The sequence below is a fragment of the Vulpes vulpes genome, chromosome X, assembly GCF_048418805.1.
Source record: "Vulpes vulpes isolate BD-2025 chromosome X, VulVul3, whole genome shotgun sequence".
Lineage (NCBI taxonomy): Eukaryota > Metazoa > Chordata > Mammalia > Carnivora > Canidae > Vulpes > Vulpes vulpes.
In genome coordinates this window covers 41,333,459-41,345,696 of record NC_132796.1, presented here as the reverse complement: position 1 = coordinate 41,345,696, position 12,238 = coordinate 41,333,459, and the positions used below count along the sequence as shown (strand labels likewise).

Here is a 12,238-nt window from a genome sequence, read left to right as displayed (position 1 = left end):
GAGACATAGGCAGAAGGAGAAGCAGGCTCCCCATGGGGAGCCTGATGTGGGACTTGATCCCATTATCTGGGATCACGCCCTGAGCCAAAGGCAGAGGCTCAACAGCTTAGCCACCCAGGTGTCCCTGTAACTAAGCTTCTTGTGGTAATCATTTCACAATGTATTTAAGTTAAGCCACTATGAGTACACCTTAAACGTATACAGTGATATATGTCAATTATATCTCAATAAAACCAAGAAAAAACTAATTTATTCATGCCTATAGGAAAAATACTGTAGTCATAGCCATCCTGACCTATACAAACAATAAATAGCTATTTATACTCCAACTCTCCATCTAGGTATAATTGTTTTCTTGGACCTGAAAATATTTATATCTAATAAAGTAGCATGAAATCAGAGAAAAAACAAGCTATCTGTGGTAGACTAAAAGCTGTCCACTAGAATCTGTTCCACCATCCTTTTGTATTAACAGAGTAGTAGCCAGGCATATGGCTGCCTAGTCATATAACATCTCTCAGCCTCCTCTGAAAACTGGTATGGCCACGTGACAATGTTATCATCAACAGAACGTGAGAGAAAATGATGGGTGCCATTTTCAAGCCAGAGCATGGAGACAGCAGGCATGTTTTCTCTACACCCTCTTCTACCTTCTTGCTGGATTTGGCAGTAACACAGATACAAATATGCAGATGCCACACACACACACACACACAAAAAAAACCCCCAAGAGATGGTGGGGTTATGTTAATGGAAGGAACCCAGAATCTGGAATAAACATGAGCAATGAAGTGTTCCAAAGGCCTGTGATATTAGAAACTTTATATAAGAGAGAAGTAAAATTCTTTAGCATTTAAGTCACCATCTTATAATCTCTTTATTACTGCAAATAAGTTTTAATTAATATACTATTTTCATCCAGAGTGGGGATCACAGATATTTCCATTACCAGCATAATGCATGAGGTGTATTAGATTCTCGATAATTTTAAAGTGGAGAAATTACACATTATTTCATTAGCAAGAGATGTGAAATAGTGAGAATGTTCTGAGTCATCAAATCCAGTTTTCCCCTGTTGGTCACTTTGATATTGTATTCTAGATACATATCCCATCCAAAATCTCATCCTCTTATTTTTTTTAAATTAATTTATTTATTTATGATAGTCACAGAGAGAGAGAGAGAGGCAGAGACACAGGCAGAGGGAGAAGCAGGCTCCATGCACCGGGAGCCTGACGTGGGACTCGATCCTGGGTCTCCAGGACCGCGCCCTGGGCCAAAGGCAGGCGCCAAACCGCTGCGCCACCCAGGGATCCCCTCATCCTCTTATTTTTAAGTTGCATTTTTATTCTCATGCACTTGGCTTTAATTTATTCTGTAGATATTAAGAACTGGATTCCTAGGCATGGCTTCAAAAGTGGTTCTGCTTTTCACTTTAACTTATAAATATATAAAGTAAAAAAAAAAAAAAATATAAAGTATAACTTATGGATAATTAAGTTAACTTCTAAACCCCTCATGTATCAGACAATGTTTAGATCACCAGTACCAATTTTCACCGTAAAAAATCTGCTCCTGCGGGGGGGGGGGGGGGGCTGCGGGGGAGGGGCGGGGAGCCAAAAAAAAAAATCTGCTCCTGCAATAATAAGCTCTTCTACACCTTTCCTGAGCCCACAGATTCAATGAACATTATATAAATGGAGAGTCAACAGTCTAGATAACAGCTGTGTGTGCAAGCTTGCATTCTATTTACCACTCCAAAAGTCCCGTTTATTCTTAAATCAAAAGACACATTCATGCCCTCTTCCTCCATTTAGCCTGCTTAGCATTTTCTTTTGTGCCTTTTTTGTGCCCCTTAAAAGATATTCATGCTTCATTAAGCATTTTTGAGTCTTTTACTTTGAAAATTAATCTGATCATATTGCTACTGAGACTTTTTTCCCCTAAATTTCAAAAGCAGACACCTTCTGTGCTATTCATTTTGCCAATCATTTTAATAGATTTCTGTTATAACAGAAACACAATACACAAGCAGTAAACTTTTAATATTTGATATCATTATTTTTACTTTCCAATTATAATCTATGTCCTATTGAAACCTCTCAGTCAAGTTTTTAAAAACACTCTGAAATATAGCAAAAAACTCTTAAGATCTTATCCCCCACAAACTCAATTAGTTAATAGTGCTAAGTATTTCCTTCATGCTTAGTGTTGAAATAATGAAAATAAGATAGAGGCTCTTGTTTTCAGGGACTTTCAAAATTACTAGGGGCAGAAGCATCTGAGAGATAGAGGAAGAGAAATGGAGAAGAGCAATGAATTTGCCATTCCATGGGACAGATGATAACTTTAAATGAAACAAAGTTAAAGTGTCTATTACTTTAGGCAGAACACAAGATAAAGATCCTAGATGCAGAGATAAACTTCATATATGTTAGGCATTAAAGGCAAGGTGAAAATTTGAGGAAAGCATGAATTAAGGAACTGTACAGATACAACTTTATTTATTTTTATTATTTTTTAAAGATTTTATTTATTTTTTTCATAAGAGACACACAGAGAGAGGCAGAGACACAGGCAGAGGGAGAAGTAGGCTCCCGATCCGGGGAGCCCGATTCAGGACTTGATCCCAGGACCCCAGGATCACAAACAGATACAACTTTAAATGGAAATACATGGCCACACTGGTCATGTGTTATATAATACAGAGTAATTGTAAGTTTACTTTATTAAGCTGATGCCAAAGATAATGGCAATGTTTTAGGGAATGAAATATAGCAGGAGGATTTAAGATGAACTAGATACAAGAATAGAATCTGCAAATCTCATTAGGAACAGAATAATCCAAGCATAAGAAAATATACATCTGTTTTTGGGTGGTGCTAATAGGAATTAAGATGAGAGTACATCTGAATAGTATTCTTTAAAAAAAAAAAGAATTGCGGAGTAATTAGAGAAAATAACTAAGAGGGAAGAAACAAGAAAACAGCAGAATCTGACAGAATTTAGAACATGAGGGTTCCTGATTTGGGCAATGATGATGCCAATTTTTCACATACTAGTAAGGATGAATAAAGTAGAATATCCTATGGGAATTGTCTAATATGCAGGTAAATGTCATACTAGAACCCACTTATAATATACCAACTAGTGGTGTCAATATAGAAGTCATCAGAATACAAATAAAAAGCTTAAGTGTTCAGAATGGAAGACTCCTTTGAGTTAATTACTATAGGAACAAATACCCAGAAGATAGTAAACAGCACCCATAACCAGGGGCATCTCAATGGGGGTAAAGCCTCCAGGGAAAAGGAAATGAGCAAATTAGGTGCAAATCAAGAAGAAAAAAATGATATAGTTAGAAAAGACAAAATAATCGGAACAAGCAATTCGCAGAAGGGGAAACCCAAATGGATAACCAATATTAGAAAGAACAAGAAACAATACTACTTCACACTCATTAGATTGGCCACAAAATAAGAAATCTGGATAATTCCAAGTGTTGCCATAGATGTAATGAAATGGGCATTTTTGTGTACTTCATGTATATCCCAATGATCGAGTAGTACCATTTCTATATAAATATCCCCAAGGAAAAATCTCATAGGCTTGTAAGATGTGTATAAAAAATTCTTTGTTTTGTTTTTTTTTTTAAATTGAGGTATAATTTTTCTACATAGTAAAATGCAGATCTTAACTGTAGAGACCAATGAGTTTTTTAATATGTATATACCCATGTAACCTCTACCTAAATGAAAATATAAAACATTTTAATTGTCCCACAAAGTTCCTTGCAGCTTTTCCCAGTCAATAACTGACTCTGAGATAATCACCACTCTGATCATAGGCCACTAATCATTTATCACCATAGATTAGTTTTGCTTGTCCTTGAATTTCACGTAAGTTGAAATACATATACCTGGCTTTTCCGTTCGATACACTTTTCTGAGATTCATCCAAGTTCTTGTGTGTGTCAGTAGCTCTTTCTTTTTCATTGCCATGTATTATCATATTATAAGAAAATAGCACAATATTAACCCATTCTCCTGCTGATGGACACTTGGGGTGTTTCGCATTTTTTCGCAATTATGCCAATGCCAATATGAACATTCTGTACATTTCTTTTAGTGGACATATTCATTTAAGTAAATGCCTAGGAGTGGCATTGCTGGGATACAGGAAAGCCATACATTTAGCATTAGTAGATACTGCCTGTTTCCCAAAGTGGTTGAAGGTATTTACATTCCTACCATCAATGTATGTAAATTCCAGTGGCTCCAAATACTCGAGTAAGTATTGATATTGTTAAGTCTTTCTAATTTTATCCATTCTTTTATATGTATGTATCTGTGTAGGGTTGTCCCACTGTGGTTTAATTTTCAGTTCCTTGATAAGCAGCGATGCACAGCATTTTTTCTTTTTTAAAGATTTTATTTATTTATTCATGAGACACACACACACACACACACAGAGAGAGAGAGAGAGAGAGAGAGAGAAAGAGAGAGAGAGAGCAGAGACACAGGCAGAGGGAGAAGCAGGCTCCATGCAGGGAGCCTGACGTGGGACTCGATCCCGGGTTTCCAGGACCAGGCCCTGGGCTGAAGGTGGTGCTAAACCGCTAGGCCACCCGGGCTGCCCCAGCACTTTTTCATATATAATGACCATTTATTTGGATATTTCTTTTAAAAGTACCTGTTCGGGACACTTGGGTGGCTTAGTGGTTGAGGCATCTGCCTTCAGCTTAACATGTGATCCCGGAGTCCTGGAATTGAGTCCCACAGTCCCACATCAGGCTCCCCACAGGCTGCCTTTTTTCCTTCTGCCTGTGTCTCTGCCTCTTTCTGTGTGTTTCTCATGAAAAAATACATAAAATCTTAAAAAAATAAAAGTACCTGTTCGTATCTCTTATCCATTTCTTTTTCTACTGGGTTGTCTGCCTTTCTCTTTTTGATTTCTAAGAGTTTTTTTTATATATTCTAAATATAGGTCATTTATCAAATCTATGTATTGTAATTATCTTCTCCCAGTTTGTGGTTTCATATTTACTTTCTTAATATCTTTTGGAGAAGTGTAATTCTTCAATCTAATATAGTTTCACTTACTATCAAATGAGATGGGAAGTGCTCTCTCTCTCTTTTTGTCTTCAAAAGAACTTGAATAATATTGGTATTATTCTTTCTTTAAATAAGAGGAAGAATTCACTGATGAAGACATGCAGGCTGGGAGCTTGTTTGTAGAAAGATTTTATTTATTTTATTTATTATTATTTTTTTATATTTTATTTATTTTAAAGATTTTATTTATTTATGAGAGAGAGAGGGGGAGAGAGAGTCAGGAGAGGGGCAGAGGCAGAGGGAGAAAAAGAGAGAGAATCTCAAACAGACTCTGAGTGCAGAGTCTGACAGTGGCTCGATCCCTTGACCCCGAGATCATGACCCAAGCAGAAACCAAGACTCAGACACTTAATTGATTGAGCCACCTAGGTGCTCCTGATGTGCTATATTTTCATTATCATTCTGCTCAAAACATTTTCTAATTCCATTGTGGTTTCTTCTTTGACTTATGGGATATTTGCTTGTGTGTTGCTTACTTTTCAAACATTTGGATATTTTCTGGTTGTCTTCTGTTCAGTTTTAATTTATTTCAATAGTAATTAGAGAACATTTAGCATATGATTTCAATCCTTTGAAATCTGTTGCAATAAGCCTTATACCCTAAAATTGAGTCTATTTTTCTCAGTATGCATATGCACTTGAAAAAATGTATATTCTATAGTTGTGGGATGCAGTGACTTATGGTATGTCAATTAGGTCATATTGGTTTATCAAGTTCAAATCTTCTATCTTTTTTAAAGATTTATTTGAGAGAGAGAGAGAGAGAGAGAGAGAGAGAGAGAGAGAGAAAGTATGCATGGGGGGAGAGGGACAGAGGGACAGGGAGAGAGAGAATCTCATGCAGACTCCCCACTGAGAGCAAAGCCCAAGGTGGGGCTAGATCCCATGATCCTGAGACTATGACCTGAGCCATAATCAAGAGTCAGACACTCAACCGACTGAACCACCCAGGTGGCCCTCAAATCTTCTATATCCTTAAAGATTCTTTCGTCTGTAAATAGACAAAAATTAGTTATAGAGATAGGTATGTTAAACTTTCCAACTATAATTATGCATTTTGTCTATCTCTCCTTTTAGCATTGTCAATATTCACTTTATATATTTTGAAGCTACATTATTAAGTGCACAAAAATATAGATTTTTAATATATTCCTGTTGAACTGAAGTTTTAACAATTTCAGAGAAAGACAGTACATTGTGGAAGATACAAAAAACATTAAAACAATGATAGAGGAATATTATGAAAAAACCACATGCCAAAAATTTGATAACATAGCTAAAATGTACAAACTCAAAGAATCAAAACAAGAAGAAAACTAGAAAATCTGAATATTTCTATATCTATTGAAGAAACTGAATTTGAGGGGCTCCTGGGTGGCTCAGTGGTTGAGCATCTGCCTTTGACTCAGGGTGTGATCCCAGGGTCCTGGGATCGAGTCCTGCTTGGGCTCCCAGCAGAGAGCCTGCTTCTCCCTCTGCCTGTCTCTCTGCCTGTCTCTGGGTATCTCCCAATAAATAAATAAAATCTGGGGATCCCTGGATGGTTCAGTGGTTAGGCATCTGCCTTCGGCCCAGGGCGTGGTCCTGGAGTCCTGGGATCGAGTCCCACGTTGGGCTCCCTGAATGGAGCCTGCTTCTCTCTCTGCCTATGTCTCTGCCTCTCTCTCTCTGTGTCTCTCATGAATAAATAAATAAAATCTTTAAAAAACTGAATTTGAAATTAAAAGTGATCCCACAAAGAAAACTTTAGACCCATATGAGTTCACTGGTGTATTTTTATCTTATATTTAGAGAAAAGTTATAAAATTTATTTTTATCTTTTTAAAAGATTTTATTTATTTATTCATGAGACAGACAGAGAGAGGCAGAGACCTAGGCAGAGGGAGAAATAGGTTCCTCGCAAGGAGCCTGATGTGGGATTCAATCCCTGTACCTGGGATCACGCCCTGAGCCAAAGGCAGACACTCAATTGCTGAGCCACCCAGGTGCCCCAAAATTATAAAATTTAAACCAATCTTATACAAAATAAAAAAACAGAGGAGTGAAGATTTAAAAATCCTAGCAAATGTAGCGGTTTTACATAAAGTATTTCAGAAGATAGAGCAGGCATGAAATTTCACAGCTCATTTTATAAGGCTAGCATTAACATGATACTAAAAGTCAAAGATATTATAAGCAAAATATCCCCCAAAACTAAAGACTAATACCTCATTTAAACAGAGAGATAAGAATCCTTACCAAATATTAGCAGATTGATTCAAGAAACATAAAAAAGATAATATAATCATGATTAAGTAATGTTTATCCCAGTAAGGCAGTCAGTTTAACATCTGAAAATCTGTGAAATTTACCATATCAGCAGAATAAAGTGTTCATCTTAATAAAGGCAAAAAAAAGCATCTGGAAAACCCAATATCCATTCATGTTAAAGACCTTCACCAAGCTAGAAATAGAAAGAAGTTGCCACAAATTAATAAAGGACATCTAAGGAAAACCACAGCTAATATACTCAATGCTGAAAGAGTGAAAGCTTTTGCCCTTAAGATAAAATAAAAATAAAGGGCATGCAGACTAAAAAGGAAATGATAAAAAGACATGGTAATTGATGCAAAAACTTTGTAAGGAATTTACAAAAATATTCACTAGAATTAATAAGTGAATTCAGCAAGTGTCAGAATACAGGATCAATGTACAAGAATCAATTAAAAAATTTCCACCTCTAGTACGGAGAAGTAAGCTCCTTAAAAAAAGTCCTCTACGGACAGTAACTGTATTCTCTAGGAAAACAAAACAAAACGTGTAATGGTAGAGTGAAAAAAAGCAAGTGGATTTTGAAGTGGAGTTAGAAGTCAGAAGAAGTCTGAACAGAGATCTAAGTTGCTACCCACCATAGGTGAGGCAGCATCTCCAGTTTGAGTTAACCGACTACTATGACAACAACACAGAAGAATATCACAGAAAATGGTGTTATTATAGCAGAATCTTGATAATATTTGGGATAACAATCCAAAATTACTCAATATAAGATGACCCAGAAAAATGTTTGTTTGGTCACTTTCCAGTGTCTTCAGTAGTTTTTTTTCTTTCCTCAAATTTTTATTTAAATTCCAGTTAGATAAGGTATAGTGTAATACTGGTTTCAGGAGCAGAATTTAGTGAGAAATCACTTACATACAATACCCAGTTCTTATCATAACAAGTGCCCTCCTTGATACCCATCATCCATGGGTATCATTCCTCACTTACCTCCCTCCATCAACCCTCAGTTTGTTCTCTATCATTAGAGTCTCTTATGGTTTGCTTCTCTCTCTTTTTTGCCCCTTTCCATATGTTCATCTCTTTTGTTTCTTAAATTACACACATGAGTGAAATCATATGATATTTGTCTTTCTTTCAGTAGTGTTTAAAGTATATTTTTCATAGTTAACAGGATTTATATCTTTTAGATAGGTGGGTCTAATAGAAATGATTCAATCATATTAAACTCAAGTTATTTTTATATATGGTGTGAGGTCAAGGGTATTTTTCCTCCAATACTGATATCCATTTGTTCTAGCTCAATTTGTTCAAAAACAAAATTCCTTTCCCCCCACTGAATTGTATTTGTACTTCTAACAAAACTCAGTTGTCCATATATGTAGTGGGTCTATTTTTGGATTCTCTCTTCTATCCCATTTATATATCTGTTTGTCCTTACATGAAAACCACACTACCTGGATCATTGTAGCTTTACAGTAAATCTTAACACTTCTTTTTAAAGACTATGTTGGCTATTCTAGGGCCTTTTCTTATCCATAACAACTTAAAAATCTCTGTCAGTTTTTATTCCCTAAAATTATAAATAATTGATTGAACAAGTAGAATACAATTCATTAAGCAATAGATTTCAACAACATGCAACCAACTCGATTTATACACTATAGAATACAACACTGAACAACAGCTGAACACACATTCTTTTCAGAGACACATAGAACATCTCCCTACATAGACCATACACAGAAATCATACAGAGTGTATTCTCAGACTACAACAGAATTAAATTAGACAACATAAAGTAAATAGACAAATTCCTTGAAAAATACAACTATGTCTGACAAAAGATGAAAGAGAAAATCTGTGTAACTCTATGTCTATGACAGATTGAATTTGTGGATTTTTTAAAAAAGATTTTATTTATTTATTCATGAGAGACACAGAGAGAGAGGCAGAGACACACAGGCAGAGGGAGAAGCAGGCTCCCTGTGGGGACCCTGATGTGGGACTTGATCCCAGGACCCCAGGATCATGCCCTGAGCCAAAGGCAGATGCTCAACCACTGAGCCACCCGGGCATCCCAGAAATTGAATTTATTATTAAAACTTTCCCATCAAGAAAATTCCAGGCCCAGATGGTTTCACTGGTGAATTCCATGAAACAGTAAAAGAGGAAATAACAATCTTACACAAACTATTTCAGAAAATAGAAAAGGGAACACTTCACAACCATTTATGTGTCCAACATAGTCCTAACACCAAAACCTGACAAACACACTGCAAAAAAAAAGAAAACTAAACCAGTATCACTCATAAAAATGCAAATACTTTAAAACAAAATATCAGTAGATATAATCCAACAATATATAAAATAAGGGTTATACATTATAATCAACTAATATCTCAGAAATACAAGGTTAATTTAACATTTGAAAATCAACTCACATATTAACAAAATAAAAGCAACAATTCATATGATTAATAAGATGAAGAAAAGGATTTGACAAAATTCAACATGTAACCGTGATTTAAAAAAAAAAAAAAGCTCTTCAACAAGCTAGGATTAAAAAAGAACTCACATAATCTGATAAAGGGCAGCTTCAACAAACATAATAGAGAATGGAATGATTTTTTTAAACTCTAATATTGGGAATAAAAGAAGGATGCCCTCACCACTTCTATTTAACATCAAACTGAAGGTGTTAGTGAAATAAGAAAAGAAATAAAAAGCATGAAATTGGAAAGGAAAAAGTAAAAGTGTCCCTAAAGTGATAATGATTACTTACATAAAAAACCTCAAAGAACCTACAAGAAAACTAATAGGTGAATGTAGGAATGTCTCAGGATACAAAGTCAATGTACAAAAATCAATCACGAGCAATTTATACTAGTTATGAACAATCCAAAATAAACTTAAAAAAACAATGTCATTTTACCACAGTGTCAAAAAGCACCAAATATGTAGGAATAGGGACACCTAGGTGGCTCAGTGGTTGAGCGTCTGCCTTTGGCTCAGTGCCTGATCCCAGGATTCAGGATAGAGTCCTGCATCGGGCTCCTTGTGGGAGGCTTGCTTCTCTCTCTGCCTGTGTCTCTGCCTCTCTCTCTCTCTGTCTCTCATGAATAAGTAAATAAAATCTTTAAAAAAAACTATGTAGGGATAAATTCAATGAAGGATGCAGAAGATTTTTAAAAAATTTTTTATTTATTTATTCATGAGAGACACACAGAAAGAGAGGCAGAGACACAGACAGAGGGAGAAGCAGGCTCCATGCTGGGACATGCTGGGCTTCCATGTGGGACTAAATCCCGGGACTGCGGGATCATGCCCTGAGTCGAAGGCAGATGCTCAACCAACCGCTGAGCCACCCAGGCATTCCTGCAGAAGATTTCTACACTGAAAACTATAAAACAACAACAACAACAAAAACAAAAAAGAAAACTATAAAATACTGCTGAAAGAAATCAAACATCTAAATAAATGCAGAAAATATGCCATGCTTATGGATTAGAAGGCTCAATATTGCAACGATATCAATTCCCCTAAAACTAATCTATAGCGTCAACTCCAAACAAAACCTCAGCAGGCTTTAAAAAAAAAGCAAACTGATTATAAAATTTATATGGAAATGCAAATGACCTAGAAAAGCCAAAGTCATTTTTAAAAAAAAATGTAAAGTTGGAGAACTTATCCTGCCTGATTTCAAGACTCATTATAAAAGCTATAGTAATAAAGAATATATGGGTTGCCAAAAGGACAGTATATTAACTGTTTTCTGTATTTTTTTAAAAAGTTTTTAATTTGAATTCCAATATCGTTAACATACAGTGTTATATTAGGTTCAGGTGTACAATATAGTGACTCAACAATTCTATATATTACTCAGTGCTCATCATAAGTGAATTTTTAAATTCCTATCACTTCTTTTACCCATATTCCCACCCACTTCCCCTCTGAGAATCATCAGTTTGTTCTCCATAGTTAAGAGTCTGAAAAGAAAAAAAAAAAGAGTCTGTTTCTTGGTTTGTCTCTTTTTTTCCCCTTTGTTCATTTGTTTTGTTTCTTAAATTCCACATATGAGGGGCACCTGGGTGGTTCAGTTGTTGAGTTTCTGCCTTCGGCTCAGGGCATGATCTTGGAGTCCTAGGATCTGGTTCTGCGTCAGGCTCCCTGCAGGGAGCCTGCTTCTCCCTCTGCCTATGTCTCTGCCTCTCTCTGTATCTCTCATGAATAAATAAAATCTTTTAAAAAAAATTCCACATATGAGTGAAATCATATGGTATTTGTCTTTCTATAACATTAGCATAATACTCTTTAGTTTCATCCATGTTCTTGCAAATGGAAGATTTCATTCCTGTTTATAGCTGAGTAATATACCGTTTTCTATATATCACATCTTTATGTAATTTCTGTATTCTTGATGCTCTGCCATCTGGTGCCTTCCTTGCTCATCCAGGAGAAACTGCCTTTCTCAGTGCTAGTTAATTCCTAGAGATAGCAAATGACTTCCGTTACAGCACATCTTTCATATGCAAACTAATCCAGAGCCCACAGTCACCAACTCTCCTCCTTTGTTAAGCTTTCACAGTTTGAGCTACCATCCTCCTGCCCTAATCACCTCAGTATCAGGTATCAGGTAACTAGAGACAGTCCCTACATCTCTGGTGCCCCGCTGAAATGACTCAAACTAGTCAATACTCAGCCTCCCCAGCCTGCTTACTCTGCTTCATCCATTCTTTCCCATGAAAATAACAATAAAGGCTCTTGTCCATGCTTTCCCCTTAAAACTTTGGCCTCCTGATGGACCCTAGTGTTTCCTGGTGTGGCCTTGCATGGTGTGGCAGGTCTCCTCCTCTTGGGAACTGTGA

General features: G+C 36.2%; 1 protein-coding gene across 9 annotated transcripts in view; it reads right to left on the bottom strand.

Moving 5' to 3' along the window:
* The window catches only part of ZNF81 (zinc finger protein 81), a 109,958-nt gene that overhangs the window by 5,211 nt on the left and 92,509 nt on the right, over positions 1–12,238 (bottom strand). The gene's annotated exons all lie outside the window — the stretch shown is intronic.